Below are 18,924 nucleotides of genomic sequence, written 5' to 3'. Positions count from 1 at the left end.
CCCAGGCAGTGGTTTCCAGCTGCAAAGTTTCCCACTTTTAGAGACTTTCTAGCGAGGTGATCAGTCTCCCTAGGCAGCTCCTAATATGCAGAGGGCGCTATTCACAACAACTACCTACCCTATGCATCGGCAGGGTTGTTGCAGTAGCAACCCATCCAAACCACACTGGCAAAGGAATCAAGCCAGAGATGTCCATAAATTATGTGCAATAGTGAGAAAAGACACGAGGAAAAGTATTGAATACAAAAACAGAGGTGCAAAAAGCCATGGAAAGTCATGACACCAGCAAAAATCTATTAGTAACGAGAAAGCAATTCTGCCACTTAGTGAAAAGAAAATCAGCTGATTGAATAAATGCTGATGGTCAATAAATAGGTGTATCACTACCAATAAGCCACACAAGAGACTCATCACAGAGATGAGTAAAACCAGTGATCTGAGCCTTATTGTTTTAAAGCAATCTGATGGCACCAGTAACAGAATCATTTGTTAACTACTAAAGGTTCCAAGAGAACTGTTCGGGTCATAACCCAGAAGTGGAAAGGGCATCATTTCATCATAAACTGACCAAGATCAGGTGCTCTCTGCAACAATTCATACCAAGGAGTAAAAATAATTATCAAGAGTTGTCCAAAAGCGTAGTACCACCTATAGAGAGCTATAGGAAGACCTAGAATCAGCAGGTATAGCAATAATAAGTAATATGCTCACCCTCTATAGCCTCCATTGAATATAGACTCCATTGTCAAAGAAAAAGCACGTTCAAGGCAAAGCTGGTGAAAATCTGGGAAAATATCGAACTCTTTGGGTGCCATGACATACATCATGTTGGAGAGCTAAAAGGTAAAGCATAGCCCCACAAAAACACCAAAGCAACAGTAAAGGTTGGAGGTGGGAACATAATGGTTTGGGGGTGTTTTTTAACATAAGGCACTGGCCAACTTCATATAATTGAAAACCTCTCAGTTGCTTTCATAGAAATAAAGTAAAGATTGTGTGGCCTGAATCCGATAGAAAATCTATGGAAGAAACTAAACTAAGAATTCACGGAAGGAGCCCAAAGAACCTTCAGGAGTGGAGAGTTTTTGTGTGGGACAAAATCTCATATGAGCAACACAGGACACTAATTTCTCCATAGAGAAGACGTCTTTAACCTGTCATCATCAAAAAAAGGTTGTCCCCTGTGTCGATTCTCATTATTACACATAATTCGGAGACATATAGGGTAGAATTTTCTTGACAGTGTGGTTGTTACCGACATCTGGTGAGAATTTCATGTCAATTTGGCCACGTGTTCAGTACTTGGTTCTCCTGTATGTAAGTATTATACTACATGCAAAGTTCCTCTAAATTCCATACGAGAGACTGTGTATGTCATCTTCTAGCCCCGTGTTCCTATGTCAAGATTATGGTTCACTTCCATGTGCAAATATCCATATTGTCCCCCCCCCCCCATGATATGAGGTAGAGGAGGTAGAGATTAGTGACTTTTGACTTCTTTGTTTCTGTGTTTTTCGAGGTTGACTTTCCATTATGAGATTAGTGTTAAAATCCAATTTAGCAATTGTGAAAATGACTTTACTGAGTAAACACTGACAATAGCGACTCTAATTATATTGTGTCACCGCCCGCAGGGAAACCAACAACACCTTATATGAGGAGAATAGCACAAGGAATACTGTGAGAAAGTCCTGGGAATCCAGCACAATGGGGAATTATATGACCAGTATGTTAAGGGGATTCCCGTAACTCTACAAGAAAGTCTTCTCACATACTGAAAATATATTCCACGTCCTCAAAACACAAAATACAGCTACATTTCTGGATGTGTGGAGCCTTTCACCACCTAAAGTCCTTAAACACTAAAGTCGGAGTTGTTTGGAGATGTTATTGGAAGTTTTTGATCACAACAGAAGTTAAGAGTTGTTGTAGGTATGTCCCCAATTTTCTGGGACAGTCTTGACCAATTTGCTCATGTCCAAGAGTCCAAACAGAAGGACTTTGCAAACAGGACTCAGTTGTCCATGGACAGATCCATGGTGGATCCTTGATGTACTATTATATTTTACTAATCTTGACCGAGAAGGTAGACCATGCCAGGGATATCAGAGACTTCTAGGGAGCTGTCCATGAAGAGCAGGTGAAGATGATCGTTGGGTGCTGTTTCGTGAACATAGACACAGCTCACCATTCTCAGAGTCTGGAACACCCCTGGGTCCTGGCACTGGCCCAAGTTTCCGTAGGCTGCCTGAAGCAGCTCCGTAAATGAAGAGATGATAATATAGTAGTTGTTCCTAAGCCACCTACAAGTTTGAACATAAACTTTACTTCACAGAGCAAATAGTGGGATATAAGGAGAACATTGGTGACCACGGCCTCTACCACATGTCGAAAGCTACAGAAGTTCAACAATGTGAACAACCCTGAAAAAGTCCATCCATAGCTTCCTGGACTCTCTATGGGAGAAATGAGGGACTATTAGTGTAAACTCATTTATTTTGGAGCTTTAGAGAAACCACTAGAAGGTCTTATCAGACATTGTTTAAGATAAGTATCCCTATGGTCTCCAGCATGTAGGAGGTTTTCCATCAATACAATACATGAGTAGGTTGATGTTGTGTTATCTTCAGAGTTGGTTGACCACCTTCTGGCATTGTGTAGTGTAATGTGTTTAGCACCAGATGACTCCATCCCATTGTCACTTGTGCGCTATTGTATGGAGGAGTCCTGGAAGCCTTGGCTGGACCTCAGAAGCCATCACACTATGAAGCAAGACAGAATGAGCCAAGTCTTATCATGGAAAGTCCTAGAATAGATGTCAACAGATAGGCAAGTGCCTAGTGCTCCAACGTTAATGTGTCAATTCCCGTATTAACCATTGTAGGAACCTTGAGATTGTCATTAATTTTCTCATGACTTTGGTCAGAGAGGAGATTTTTATTTGGACCCAGAAATTAGATGTCTCCTAAAATTTGTTAGTAGCACCAGACCCAAAGATAGTCATCAGTTTTGTAGTCCCATAAAATCCCTTTATTGCCCTCCGTGTCCTGTTGGTCGCCTGTTTTGTGAATCCATTGCGGCTTCTCTCCATGTAAATGTTATTTGATTGAGTTTTCCATGTCCTCCGGCAACATCATGTCTTGAGAATTACTCGGAATAGGAGGCATCTAATTATTTATGTCTCTGTAATTATAGACTCGTTGAAGACCAGTATAATTCAGCTCAGTTCTGGGCACCAGTTCATAAAAAGAGCCACAAGGGTTAAATAATCTACACAATTATACAAGTGGTCTGTACATAGTATATAGTGGAGAAAATTCCTACAAATGATAAGTAGGCACTCCCTCTGCCGAGAGAAAAAGGTCTCCAGAGGAGACAAGTGTTCATTACAGTAAGAGCTGTAAATCTGTAGCATAGCCTTCCCGAGGAGCTCCAGCACAGCAGAAAAGTTGTTACTGCAAATAACATTAATACTTGAATAATTGTATAGAATTCATATTTCCCATACCCTCTGCTTTAAGATATTTTCTTTTCCGTTCCATGGGTGAACTATAGGTTATATAGAGGCACCGGATAATGACAACAGGTCAGCGGTTTTGTTATACTTTAAACTTAAATATTATCCACAAACTGTAAATAGTGCAAAATGTTGTAAATTCTGAGCATTCCTTAACCTGTAATGACCCTGATTTATAAACTTTATGGTACTTTGGAGCTGCACTCACTATTCTGCTGCTGCTGCAGTCGCTGTGTACATACATGACATTACTTATCCTGTACTGATCCTGAGTTACATCCTGTATTATACCCCAGAGCTGCACTCACTATTCTGCTGCTGGTGCAGTCACTGTGTACATACATGACATTACTTATCCTGTACTGATCCTGAGTTACATCCTGTATTATACTTCAGAGCTGCACTCACTATTCTGCTGCTGGGGCAGTCAGTGTGTACATACATGACATTACTTATCCTGTACTGATCCTGAGTTACATCTTGTATTATACCCCAGAGCTGCACTCACTATTCTGCTGCTGGTGCAGTCACTGTGTACATACATGACATTACTTATCCTGTACTGATCCTGAGTTACATCCTGTATTATACTCCAGAGCTGCACTCACTATTCTGCTGCTGGTGCAGTCACTGTGTACATACATGACATTACTTATCCTGTACTGATCCTAAGTTACATCCTGTATTATACTCCAGAGCTGCACTCACTATTCTGCTGCTGGTGCAGTCACTGTGTACATACATGACATTACTTATCCTGTACTGATCCTGAGTTACATCCTGTATTATACCCCAGAGCTGCACTCACTATTCTGCTGCTGGTGCAGTCACTGTGTACATACATGACATTACTTATCCTGTACTGATCCTAAGTTACATCCTGTATTATACTCCAGAGCTGCACTCACTATTCTGCTGCTGGTGCAGTCACTGTGTACATACATGACATTACTTATCCTGTACTGATCCTGAGTTACATCCTGTATTATACCCCAGAGCTGCACTCACTATTCTGCTGCTAGTGCAGGCAGTCACCATGAATGGTGGAGTTAGGAGTGTCATTTCCTTCCATTATCATCCATTTTATACTTGTTTACATCAGGTGAGCAGTGCATTTTTAATGAAAGAATTTGTGTAATTCCATGTTTCTCCTGCGGAGGTGCTGTCATGAAATGAAACATCTACTGCTAACCATAGATTACAGCTGATTACTTAGGGTGCACGCAGCAGAACATCATCATGTAATCAACTCATCATTATGGAAACATTTTAACAAGATGGGATTGTACAGGGCAGAAATTGAAGCCAATGATTTCCCGCAGACCTCGGTCTGTCCTTTTGTTTTTACTAAACACATTTTCCATGTCATAGCCGACTGACCTGTCCTGTACTGAGAGAAAGCGGAAAGACCAGTCCAACAGGTCACTGGGTGGATGGAGGACGTCATATTGAACATGGAGATCATAGTTAAGATATTTTTAAAACCTTTTTGAGCAATACAACAGATGTAAAATTCTAGATGACCTTTAAAAAATATTCTTGAAGTTTCCAAGCAGCATTAAAGTGATAAACTGCAACAAAAATGTCCATAAAATAACGACCCAATATACATTATACCTAAATGTAACCAGGCTGAGGTCTCCTGCTACCAGGGAGCAGTGCATTGTGGGGGCTCAGGTGGCAGTTACTTGGCTGTAAGTGTGCTTGACTGACAGCTGGGTGGAGCTTAACTTTGAGTATTTTGCCATGGAAAATATAAAAGTGAAAAAAACAAAAGAGAAAAATTGAAAAAGTGTAAACAAATATGAACAGATACGTGAACACGTCAAAATCCATCCTGATAAACCAGGGACATTACTCATAGATCCAGGCATCGGGACTGTGGTATCTTCCTATATTTGTTACCCATGGTCTCCTTCTTTCTAAAAATCAACTTTTAAAATGATGCTAATGAGCCTAAAGCAAGTGCAGGAACACTTTACTCCTCCTACCGTGTGCTGAAACTTCCTCTGCTGCAGTGAGATTAATGCAGGGAATGGGAGGAAAAAGTGTTGATGGAGCAGCAGGGAGGGTGACAGTGTACCAGCCTGTGAGGTTGCATGAAGCTAATTAGCATAATTTTAAACATCAATGTTTAGAAGGAAAGAGAAAATGGATAACACATTTTAAGAAGCATCACTAGCCTCTCTGTGATCAGGCTTAACAGACTGTTATACTTTTTCGCCCCTGCTCCCTCAGCACTGAGATTATAGCAGGAAGTGCTGAGGAAGCAGTGAGATAGGGTGAGACAGTGTAACAGCCTGTAAAGCCAGGCTCATTAGCTTAATTATAAAAGCTGATTTTAGAAGGAAGGAGACCATGGATAGCAAATATAAGATACCACAGTCCCGGGGCCTGGATTTGGTTTATCAGGATGGATTGTCATGGTAGATTTCTGGTCTCCATAAATGATAGACCATTGGGGTTGGATCACAATGGTTTTGTCTGATTCCATCAATGACCCAATGGGGGTCATTTATCTTTTCCTTTCGTTGGTGTTTTTGCGCCTTTTTGCTGTGTAATGGCTACTTCTCACCTATTTTGTGCTCTTTTGGAATGTTACGCCTCAATTCGCTGTGTGTTTTTGCGCCCTATTTGTCATTACATTGCGCCTCTTTACAGAAATTTGCGTCTATTTATTATACTATTGCGTCTATATTATAATGGCGCAATAACACGCCAGTCCTGACCATGCAATTGTATTATTTGCGCAAGAAATTGCACCTTTTTATCAACACGACACATGATCCCTGGTCAGAAGTAGAGACGGGTGGACCCAATGTTTGCGCTCGGCAGCGCAACCCGGACATATTGACGGAGGAACAGCCAATCCGGCAAGTTGATGCCCCAAGCTTCTAGCCATGACTATGATTGGCCATGGATGACAAAACCCAAACCCCAAAGTGGGATCCACTCATCTCTAGTCAGAAGGTATCCTGATAGTAGGACCCTCATTGAGCACAAGAATAGGTGCAAATGCCCCCCTATCACTCCACACAAAAGGATACGGAGGGCCTAAGATCTCCACCAATCACATATTGTTGCAATAGAGTGGGTGCCTCATTATATTTGGCAAATAGGACCACCGTCCTTTAGACTATGGGGGTCTCAGTGGTCAAGTGTCCACCGATCTGATACTTTTCACCTATTTTGTGCAAAAATTCTCTGATCTTCCCACACATTGTTAACAGTAAATGGGTGTCGGGTGTTGGCTTTTGGTTGAACCTTCGACAGAAGATGTTAGAGAACTTGGCCACTTTATTCTAGTGACAGGTCCACAAGTTGTGGGTGGTCTCACAACTCAACAACATTCGCTCAATGCAACCCCACCAAATCTATGCCCCCGAATCCATAAACAAAATTCCAAAAACATCCATGCGTCGGGTCACCATACAGAATTGGTTTTCTATAAAAAGAAGGTGACACGTATATGGATTTTCCCTCCTCGGTCTTCAGTGTATCTTCTGGTTCCTGGTTAGATATTCTCGTTCTTCTGGTTGAGGCTACATGATGGTCCTCTGAGGACTAGGGGAGGTACAGTATGATCCGATACCTGTACCTGCTGTGTCACGTCACAAGCCTCGGAGATGAGCCGCACACAATGGAATTGGCCTCGCGGCTGCTGTTTTTGTGGCCTTCACCTGAGCAACGTGATTGGACGAGTTGTGTTATTATAAGCATCTCCCCAGGGTTAGAAGGTTCAGCTGTGAGATATATGACACATCCTCAACAGAAAGTCCAGCGCTGAGAGGGTTACAGCCAGGAATCCTGGGTAGGAGGTGTAATCTCTGTATGTTTGGGGAGGAGGGGTTTCTACACCTGTGTCAATAGGTAACTCATTCCCCGTAGTGATCAGCACTGAGTATAGCGGAGGCAGCGAGGACAGGTAGGAAATCACAGGGGTCTATACTACCGGCCACATATACATTGTAACTACTATGTAACCTTTATACTGTATATTATATATTCTGCATCATTTTTTTATTTGTTGCCCAATGTTTCATTTGTTGAGATTTTTGTTTCTAATAATTCATTATTACTTATATCCTTTGATACATTATCACTAATGTTTGGCTTTGGAAAATCCTGATGCTTTTTGTATTAGACTTTATTATGTATTGCTAATATTCTGTTATTTATTCTACATTGTCATAGATATTTTGTGCTAATATTATTTTGCTGAGGTTTACATTTTTCTGAATTGGAAATTGTTATTATATGATGATTGTTGCATTTGTCCTCATCTATTTTGCTTGGAGATTTCTGATGATATTGCTGATTATTATTATTTATTTTATTTTGCTCTGTGATGTTGTATTTTGGGAGTTTTTCCTAACGCTGTGGCACAGTGACATCATATCTATCTATCTATATCTATCTATCTCATATCTATCTATCTGTCTCATAACTATCTATCTATCTCATATATATCTATCTATCTATCTATCTATCTCATAACTATCTATCTATCTCCTATCTATCTATCTATCTATCTATCTATCTATCTATCTATCTCATATCTATCTCATATCTATCTATCTATCTATCTATCTATCTATCTATCTATCTATCTCATATCTATCTCCTATCTATCTCCTATCTATCTATCTATCTATCTATCTATCTCCTATCTATCTCCTATCTATCTATCTATCTATCTATCTATCTATCTATCTATCTATCGATCTACAGTATATATCTATCTATCTATCTATCTATCTATCTCATATCTATCTATCTCATAACTATCTATCTATCTCCAATCTATCTATCTATCTATCTATCTATCTATCTATCTATCTATCTCCTATCTATCTCCTATCTATCTCCTATCTATCTCCTATCTATATATCTATCTATCTATCTATCTATCTATCTTCTATCTATCTATCGATCTAGCTCATAACTATCTATCTATCTCATATCTATATATCTATCTATCTCCTATCTATCTCCTATCTATCTATCTATCTATCTATCTATCTATCTATCTATCTATCTATCTCATATCTATCTCCTATCTATCTATCTATCTATCTATCTATCTCCTATCTATCTATCTATCTCATATCTATCTATCTATCTATCTATCTATCTCATATCTATCTATCTATCTATCTATATCATATCTATCTATCTATGATAGATAGATATGAGACAGATAGATGGATAGGAGATAGATAGATAGATATGATATAGATAGATAGATAGATATGAGATAGATAGATAGATAGATATGAGATAGATATGAGATAGATAAATAGTATATAGAAAGGACTATACAGTACTCCAGGCGTAGAATTTTGAAAAAAGATAAGTAAATTTATTCCATATGCAAAGCGACGTTTTGGCTCATAGTGTTACATTTTTCTGAATTGGAAATTGTTATTATATGATGATTGTTGCATTTGTCCTCATCTATTTTGCTTGGAGATTTCTGATGATATTGCTGATTATTATTATTTATTTTATTTTGCTCTGTGATGTTGTATTTTGGGAGTTTTTCCTAACGCTGTGGCACAGTGACATCATATCTATCTATCTATATCTATCTATCTCATATCTATCTATCTGTCTCATAACTATCTATCTATCTCATATATATCTATCTATCTATCTATCTATCTCATAACTATCTATCTATCTCCTATCTATCTATCTATCTATCTATCTATCTATCTATCTCATATCTATCTCATATCTATCTATCTATCTATCTATCTATCTATCTATCTATCTATCTATCTATCTATCTATCTATCTCATATCTATCTCCTATCTATCTCCTATCTATCTATCTATCTATCTATCTCCTATCTATCTCCTATCTATCTATCTATCTATCTATCTATCTATCTATCTATCTATCTATCTATCTATCTATCTATCGATCTACAGTATATATCTATCTATCTATCTATCTATCTATCTATCTCATATCTATCTATCTCATAACTATCTATCTATCTCCAATCTATCTATCTATCTATCTATCTATCTATCTATCTATCTATCTATCTATCTATCTATCTATCTATCTATCTATCTATCTATCTCCTATCTATCTCCTATCTATCTCCTATCTATCTCCTATCTATATATCTATCTATCTATCTATCTATCTATCTCATAACTATCTATCTTCTATCTATCTATCGATCTAGCTCATAACTATCTATCTATCTCATATCTATATATCTATCTATCTCCTATCTATCTCCTATCTATCTATCTATCTATCTATCTATCTATCTATCTATCTCATATCTATCTCCTATCTATCTATCTATCTATCTATCTATCTCCTATCTATCTATCTATCTCATATCTATCTATCTATCTATCTCATATCTATCTATCTATCTATCTATATCATATCTATCTATCTATGATAGATAGATATGAGACAGATAGATGGATAGGAGATAGATAGATAGATATGATATAGATAGATAGATAGATATGAGATAGATAGATAGATAGATATGAGATAGATATGAGATAGATAAATAGTATATAGAAAGGACTATACAGTACTCCAGGCGTAGAATTTTGAAAAAAGATAAGTAAATTTATTCCATATGCAAAGCGACGTTTTGGCTCATAGTGTGAGCCTTCCTCAAGCTAATGATATAGATAGTTAGATGGACGGATTTATAGTCAGATCTATTTAGTATATATTTTGGGAAATTGTATCTGATGGTCGTCTCTATTGATTGTTACTGTCTCAGTAAATGGTGGAATCTCTTGTCCATCGAGTTTTGCGGCTTTCATGCCCTACAGTCAGGGTAGACAAGTCCCCTCTAGAATTCCCCGGCCGCCAGCATGGCTCCTGGTGAGGATTCCTTACCTGACCACATTGGACATGCAGATATTTTGGATACTTCATTGGTGTAGGATCTCCAGAACACGTCGGCTGTTACTGTAAAGAATCCTTTCGTATGTTACAATTTAAACAAAAACCTCCTGATGTTTAAAGAAAATCAGTCACTTCCTCCTATGGAACAGGTTATGGACTATGATGGTCGTGTAACTCTGGCCTAATATATGTAATAACCCAACATATAATCACTGTCAACAGTGTAGGAGCTTGTAATATGCCACCCATAGAAGCGTTGGGTCTGGTTGTAGAAGTTCTGTGGCATGATCCATCAGACTCCATGATGGCCCAGGGCATGTAACACCGCAGTGGTGTCTTCTTCTCCATAATCCATATTAGTGGGACTCCAGAAGACTTTCAGGTCCTTTGGGTTTGATGATTGGGGAACCAATTTCTAGGACCTCCATTTCTTTTTCATGCCCACATAGTGGACCTGCTAATGGATCTTCTCCCTCCCATTTGCAAGGTCAATGGTTCTGGTTGTAGGGTTCCTGATGGAGAGATGTCCTATTACATACCCTTTAATTTGTAGGGCAGAATTTGATCTAAAGCTTAATTTTGTCACCCAAGTGTTCTCGACTTGTTCTACCTGCAAGACGATTGTCCCACGGGTAACCTGAACCGCTTGTAACTATTGTAAACTGAAACTTCACACCTTTACGTCTGCTTCATGGAAAATCACCTTCAACACCTCACCCTGGATGTATTAGAATGGAGTTAGGTCCCTAGTTTAAGTGTTATCTCCTTGCCTAAAAATCTAATTGTGAGGGTCTTGCCACTGGGACCTCCTTTGATCACAAAGATGAACGGTCCTGCTCTCCTTTGGCGAGTTGAGTATATCTACAGTACTGTAGACAATTATGGAGGACTGTGTTCTGTCCACTAATTAAAGCAGGGTTGGATTATGCAGAAGGCTCCTGGGGCGCGTGCCCCAGTGCCCCTACCACTTTACCTATAAAAGGGTTCACAGCTGTGAGCTGACTGTCTCTCACTACCACCACATCGCAAATGCTCCTGCCTTCACGCTGTGACAGTGACTTACTTGGTCTGCCAGTGAGAAATTGCCCATGCAGGCTGCCCACCTGTACTCAGTCTCATTTTGTATGCATTTTGCAGAGTGCCACCTGACCCAAGTGGTGAACCTAAACTCTCTGCTGCCTGAGGCTAGCTACAGAATGGCAATCCATCCAGTAGTATATTTTGTAGTAAGTGGGTTCTCCATGTAGTGTTTTATGCCCTTGCTGACATTGGATGTGACATTGTTTTTTTAACGTGTCAGGTTCTGCTTTGTAGCAGGTGACTGCACCCCTGCTGCTGCTCCCCATCTTGCTGCAGATGGTGCTGCCTGAGGCAAGAGGCTCCACTCACCTCATGTCTGGTGCACCCCTGCCTGACTCCCCCCGTAATACAGCCAAGTCCTAGCCAATCGGTGGCTAACACCACTGCCACTGTGCCATCCAGGCAAACATCTAGCCTAACATGTAAGTAGGAGAAAGATTAGAATATTAATGATAATATAGAATTGTAACCTGTGCTACTGTCTGGGTTACATTCAGTGGGGGAGGGGGGGGGGGGGAGTCTACCATATATTGCACCCAACCTTAATCCGGACCTGATTACAGTGTTAGGACCCCGCGATAGTAAGTGGTGGGTGTCCCAGTATTCGGAGCCCTACTAGTAACAATATTAGGTACAAACCCTTTAACTATAATATCTACAGGGTGTAAATAAAGAAGAACCTGGATAATCTGACAACTGGGTGTATCCAGGTGGAGAATGGAGAAGGGGGAGCTCTGCATACATTGACCTCGTCCAATCAGTACTGAGAATGGAGGGGGCTCATTCTAATTCTAGGAGAAATAGTCAAGCAGAGCATATACTAAAGCAGACATGTTGGGAACGGTCAGTGATCCCTTTAAGTATTCGATATAGCACCATAGCAGCTTCAGATTACAGGAACAGCTGCAGAACTTTACCCATATGCAACATTATACAAGTATCATATGTTACCATACAAAGTGCCTGCCGCATGCTATCACATCCAAACTGCAGGCTATACACCATAATCACTACTAGCCCATATACCCCCATATACAGTGCAGTCACACCCCTGGAGAAAGAATTCATAAATAATTTTGGTCATGTAGGAATTTTTGCAAATTTATCTTATAAACCAAAAATGTTTGGACAGTTCATAAAGGGGTTAAAGGGAACCTGACACCAGACTTTCCCCCATTAAACTCCCTGTCCCTCAGGTCAGGGATGAAATGTCTTTTCAAGAATTTCGTCTTTCATGTCAAATCTAATTCACCTATAAGAAAAATCTACTCTGAAGTCATGTGACAATGATCAGAAAAGAGTCATATTTTGATATGCAAGATAGAAGCGAAGTTTAGAGGCCGAAAGAGGAGTACAACTTCAAATATCCCTATTGTTGCTTCTGTAGCACCTAGAAATGTGATACTGGTGTCATAGTAAAGATAAGAATCTATTTTTTTTTATATTTTCAATTAGATTTGTGGTTCTTTGAGCCACAAAACTGGAGATGCCGGCAGTGACACTCCCTCTGCAAGCTCTAAACATGACTCATCTGAGATAAAATATGACTCTTTTCTGTTCATTTTCACATGAATTCTAGAAAGAACATTTGAAACACTACTTGAGTGGGGTGGGAGTTTAATATGGTGAAATCTGCTGACAGTTTCCCTTTAAGTACTGTATCACTTGACTACTGAATTTGACTTGCGATGAAGACTCGTAGGTCTTTACAGACACAGAACAAGAAAGAACAGTTTGATGGAGACGATATAGCTTCAAGGGACATTACACTGTCCTGAGGCTTTTCATAAGAGATTAATTAATTAAGTGATTTTAAAGGGATTCTCCTATCTCTGGTATGTGAGCATTGTATAAATGCTTTAATACCTGGATGCTCGGGGCAAGTCTGATTTACCCAATTGTTCTTCGGCCATCTGTGCTGGAGATTGTCCTCATGCGGAGGTGAGAAATTTTCTAATTTTTAGCTTGTTGAATCATCATCTTCCCACGGATTAAATTTTTTTTGCGTCTGATCGATCCACAAAGTAACAAGGAAAGATAAGGTCAGGGGTCTGCTATCACCTTGAATGTAAACTGAGCTGCAGTTACACGGTTTATCCACTATAAAGAGATGGCGCTGTCTGTTTCCTGTGTTATTAAAGCGGAGAACAGCTGAAGAATTTTAGATGCAGCTCTGGATGGAAAGACCTGATGTAACATAAAGAATCACCAGCATTTATACTCCCAGAAAGTGACCCGTCTAGTTATACAGAAGAGACTGATGTGTATTTATATATCACAGGGAAATGGTCAATTCTTCTTCCATCCACAGTTTGTGATGAATGATGAGAGGTTAAAGCTCTTAACAGCAACAGAGACATGTGAACAGGATGATACATTGTAATAATCAATGACCATTTGTCTTTTCTCAAAAGTCATGAAGACAGTGATTTGTTTTATACTGTAGCCAATATATATATACTTTTTTCTTTTGAGTTGATAATAAAACTACTTTAATACTGTCCCTAAGTACAAGAATATAACTACTATAATACTGCCCCTATGTACAAGAGTATAACTACTATAATTCTGCCCCCTATGTACAATAATATAACTACTATAATACTGCCCCCTATGTGCAGGAATATAGCTACTATAATACTGCCCCCTATGTACAGGAATATAACTACTATAATACTGCCCCCTATGTACAAGAATATAACTACTATAATACTGCTCCCTATGTACAAGAATATAACTACTATAATACTGCCCCCTATGTACAGGAATATAACTACTATAATACTGCCCCCTATGTACAAGAATATAACTACTATAATACTGCCCCCTATGTACAGGAATATAACTACTATAATGCTGCCCCCTATGTACAGGAATATAACTACTATAATACTGCCCCCTATGTACAGGAATATAACTACTATAATACTGCTCCCTATGTACAAGAATATAACTAATATAATACTGCCCCTATGTACAAGAATATAACTACTATAATACTGCCCCCTATGTACAAGAATATAAATACTATAATACTGCCTCTATGTACAAGAATATAACTACTATAATACTGCCCCCTATGTACAGGAATATAACTACTATAATACTGCCCCCTATGTACAAGAATATAACTACTATAATACTGCCCCTATGTACAAGAGTATAACTACTATAATTCTGCCCCCTATGTACAATAATATAACTACTATAATACTGCCCCCTATGTGCAGGAATATAGCTACTATAATACTGCCCCCTATGTACAGGAATATAACTACTATAATACTGCCCCCTATGTACAAGAATATAACTACTATAATACTGCTCCCTATGTACAAGAATATAACTACTATAATACTGCCCCCTATGTACAGGAATATAACTACTATAATACTGCCCCCTATGTACAAGAATATAACTACTATAATACTGCTCCCTATGTACAAGAATATAACTAATATAATACTGCCCCTATGTACAAGAATATAACTACTATAATACTGCCCCCTATGTACAAGAATATAAATACTATAATACTGCCCCTATGTACAAGAATATAACTACTATAATACTGCCCCCTATGTACAGGAATATAACTACTATAATACTGCCCCTATGTACAAGAGTATAACTACTATAATTCTGCCCCCTATGTACAATAATATAACTACTATAATACTGCCCCCTATGTGCAGGAATATAGCTACTATAATACTGCCCCCTATGTACAGGAATATAACTACTATAATACTGCCCCCTATGTACAAGAATATAACTACTATAATACTGCTCCCTATGTACAAGAATATAACTACTATAATACTGCCCCCTATGTACAGGAATATAACTACTATAATACTGCCCCCTATGTACAAGAATATAACTACTATAATACTGCTCCCTATGTACAAGAATATAACTAATATAATACTGCCCCTATGTACAAGAATATAAATACTATAATACTGCCCCTATGTACAAGAATATAACTACTATAATACTGCCCCCTATGTACAAGAATATAACTACTATAATACTGCCCCCTAAGTACAGGAATATAACTACTATAATACTGCCCCCTATGTACAGGAATATAACTACTATAATGCTGCCCCCTATGTACAAGAATATAACTACTATAATACTGCCCCTATGTACAGGAATATAACTACTATAATACTGCCCCCTATGTACAAGAATATAACTACTATAATACTGCCCCCTAAGTACAGGAATATAACTACTATAATACTGCCCCCTATGTACAGGAATATAACTACTATAATACTGCCCCTATGTACAAGTATATAACTACTATAATACTGCCCCCTATGTACAAGAATATAACTACTATAATACTGCCCCCTATGTACAAGAATATAACTACTGTAATACTGCCCCCTATGTACAAGAATATAACTACTATAATACTGCCCCCTATGTACAGGAATATAACTACTATAATACTGCCCCCTATGTACAAGAATATAACTACTATAATACTGCCCCCTATGTACAGGAATATAACTACTATAATACTGCCCCCTATGTACAGGAATATAACTACTATAATACTGCAGCCAATTACTCTGATTATGTAGAGATACGTATACGCAGCGGCTGAGGTTGCACTGGCAGGTTTGGACATGTGTGTTCCTCTCTCTGCCGCTCCCTGGACTATTGGATCAGCGCCTCTTGGTTGTACTGGAGCAGTAGACTCATTAGTAAATCTCACCTGTCAGATCTTTTCATACATGTCCCGCTGACCCCAGAGGGTTTCATTATGTTGTGTACAGACAGCTTCAGCACTGATTATACCTGGTCTTGTATACCGCCACCATACACTATACAACCATATAATGAGCACACTGGGGATCTTAATTCCTCCATTGAACGTGGATTATATGACTATTCATTAACCATTTGTGGTGTAGCCAAAATATTAATCTACAACTCCCACATGCTTTACTCTTACTGGAATTTCCACATTATGTTATAGTGTCAAACAGTAACTAAGTAACTGTGCCATACAGTGCTCAAAGGAAACCTACCATCACAATCCATCCTGATAAACCAGGGACATTACTCATAAATCCAGGCACCGGGACTGTGGTATCTTCTTATATGTGTTATCCATGGCCTCCTTCCTTCTAAAATCAACCTTTAAATGATGCTAAGAAGGAAGGGGGGGCTTGTTACCAGAGCCCCTCCATATTGTAGCTTTAGAGGCTGTTACACTGTACAGGAACACTTCTTCCCTCCCACTGTATGAGGTTACAGCAGGCAGACAAAGAGGAAAGCGCTGAGGGGGAAGAAAGGGAAAGGAAGACAGTGTAACAACCTTTGAAGCTACAGCAGGGAGATGCTCTAGTAACACCTCCAGAGCACTTCAGGATTATTTGCATGAATATAAAAGTTGATGTTAGAAGTTAGGAGGCCATGGGTAACAAATATAAGAAGATACCACAGTCCCGGTGCCTGGATCCATGGGTAATGTCCCTGGTTTATCATGATGGATTTTGATGGTGGATTTAATCAAACTACCATATAATATGGATCAATAAATTAATTATTTAATTCTTCTAATAATAATTGCTATTGTATAATGCCACCATACAATGCACATACACAGCGTTGTCTCCATTCACATTGAACAATTAACACATATGTAGTATATAACAGTATATAATGCCGCCATATGTTGCATTATATCTTATGTTGTATTTTCTTGTACGGTGATTTGTCACACATGACAAATAAATGCCCCCATATACTGCCCATTCATAGCTGCCATTCAGAATGGGTCCATACATTGACCAAATAACATATATGTATTTAGAATACAAGGCAAAAAAATAATACCACCATATGATGTGTGTGTAATATACTGTATAGTGTACAGAGCAGCAATGTCATCCTAGAAAATGAAGCAATAAGATACTCAAATGACCACTACGATACATTACGGTACCCTGCATTGCCCAAATCTGTTCCAAAGATGAAACAATAATGCCGCCAAACACTGCACATGTAATATACCGTATAATATGTGCTTCCGTATGACCGTCATTGGATCGTAGTCATGCATATATGTCACAGTCATGTATTGACCAGATAACTTGTATACCACATAGTAGTTGAAAGAATAATGGTGCCATATACTGCAAATGTAATATACCGTATAATATGTGCTCCCGTATGACTGCCATACAGTGTGCATTGGATGGTAGTCATACATATATGTCACAGTCATGTATTGACCAAATACCTTATATACCGCATGGTAGTTAAAAGAATAATGGCGCCATACACTGCACATGTAGAATGCTGTACAGAACACAAGACAGCGGTGCTACATACTGATTACTGTAACTTCTGTATGTTGCCTTCTACCAGTTTTGTATCATACAATGACCTAAATGATACTTTTATCGTATTGTACTTAGCAATGCCCCTCATTGACACACACATACTGCCAAACAGTTCTCAACGAACCCTCCCCATGCTGCTTACATAACGGTGGTTTCATGTGACACCATAGTGTTAAATTTCCACATTGAGATCTATTGAAAGTGCCACACGTACCGATAGAGAGTTTCAACTCCGTCACCTTAAAGACAAAGACATGAGTCACGGCTGATACCAGAGAGAAAGGGCATTTGGCCCGGTGCCCTAAATCCTCACCGCCTCCACTCCTACTGTAAACAGCTGTGGCCGGCACAAGGAAGGGCACAAGTATCTGTAGAGCTTATACAATACATGTGTTACAAGTTATGGGGACTTCCCCTTTAAATTAAGTAAGTGGTCATGGACCTGTTCCAGCTACTGATATGGCAACTTTTCAATTGGCCTCTGTAGGTTGGTGGAGTTTCAGCCACTTACATTTGCATAAATAAAATGTATGGGTTATTTTACTCCCCATTAGAATTTATGAAAGTAAAAAAGTCACTAATAGTCATGTAAGTATGGTGACAGCTAAAACTACAACTTGTCCTACAAAAACCAAACCCTGATAGAGCTAAAAAATCTACAGAAATTAAAACTACAACCTGTCCTAACTCAACAGAAATTAAAACTACAACCCGTCCTACAAAAACCAAACCCTGATAGAGCTAAATCAACAGAAATGAAAACTACAACCTGTCCTAAATCAACAGAAATGAAAACTACAACATGTCCAACAAAAACCAAACCCTGATAGAGCTATATCAACCGAAATGAGAACTACAACCTGTCCTAAATCAACAGAAATGAAAACTACAACCCATCCTACAAAAACCAAACCCTGATAAAGCTAAATCAACAGAAATGAAAACTACAACCTGTCCTAAATCAACAGAATTTAAAACTACAACCTGTCATAAATCAACAGAAATTAAAACTACAACCTGTCCTACAAAAACCAAACCCTGATGGAGCTAAAAAATCT

General features: G+C 38.7%; 1 protein-coding gene across 4 annotated transcripts in view; it reads left to right on the top strand.

Moving 5' to 3' along the window:
* The window catches only part of TMPRSS2 (transmembrane serine protease 2), a 65,116-nt gene that overhangs the window by 15,583 nt on the left and 30,609 nt on the right, over positions 1-18,924 (top strand). The window contains exon 1 of one of the 4 annotated variants that reach the window (XM_072138816.1): positions 7,148-7,328. The exons of 2 other annotated variants lie outside the window; for them this stretch is intronic. The gene's annotated coding sequence lies outside the window, so the exon portion shown is untranslated. Of the gene's footprint in view, positions 1-7,147; positions 7,329-7,374; positions 7,443-18,924 lie in introns of those variants that run through there. One more of the 4 variants, XM_072138813.1, reaches the window with a different exon arrangement.

This window comes from Engystomops pustulosus, chromosome 2 (assembly GCF_040894005.1).
Source record: "Engystomops pustulosus chromosome 2, aEngPut4.maternal, whole genome shotgun sequence".
Lineage (NCBI taxonomy): Eukaryota > Metazoa > Chordata > Amphibia > Anura > Leptodactylidae > Engystomops > Engystomops pustulosus.
Note: the sequence above shows the minus strand (reverse complement) of the source record. Positions and strands in the feature narration are given on the sequence as shown.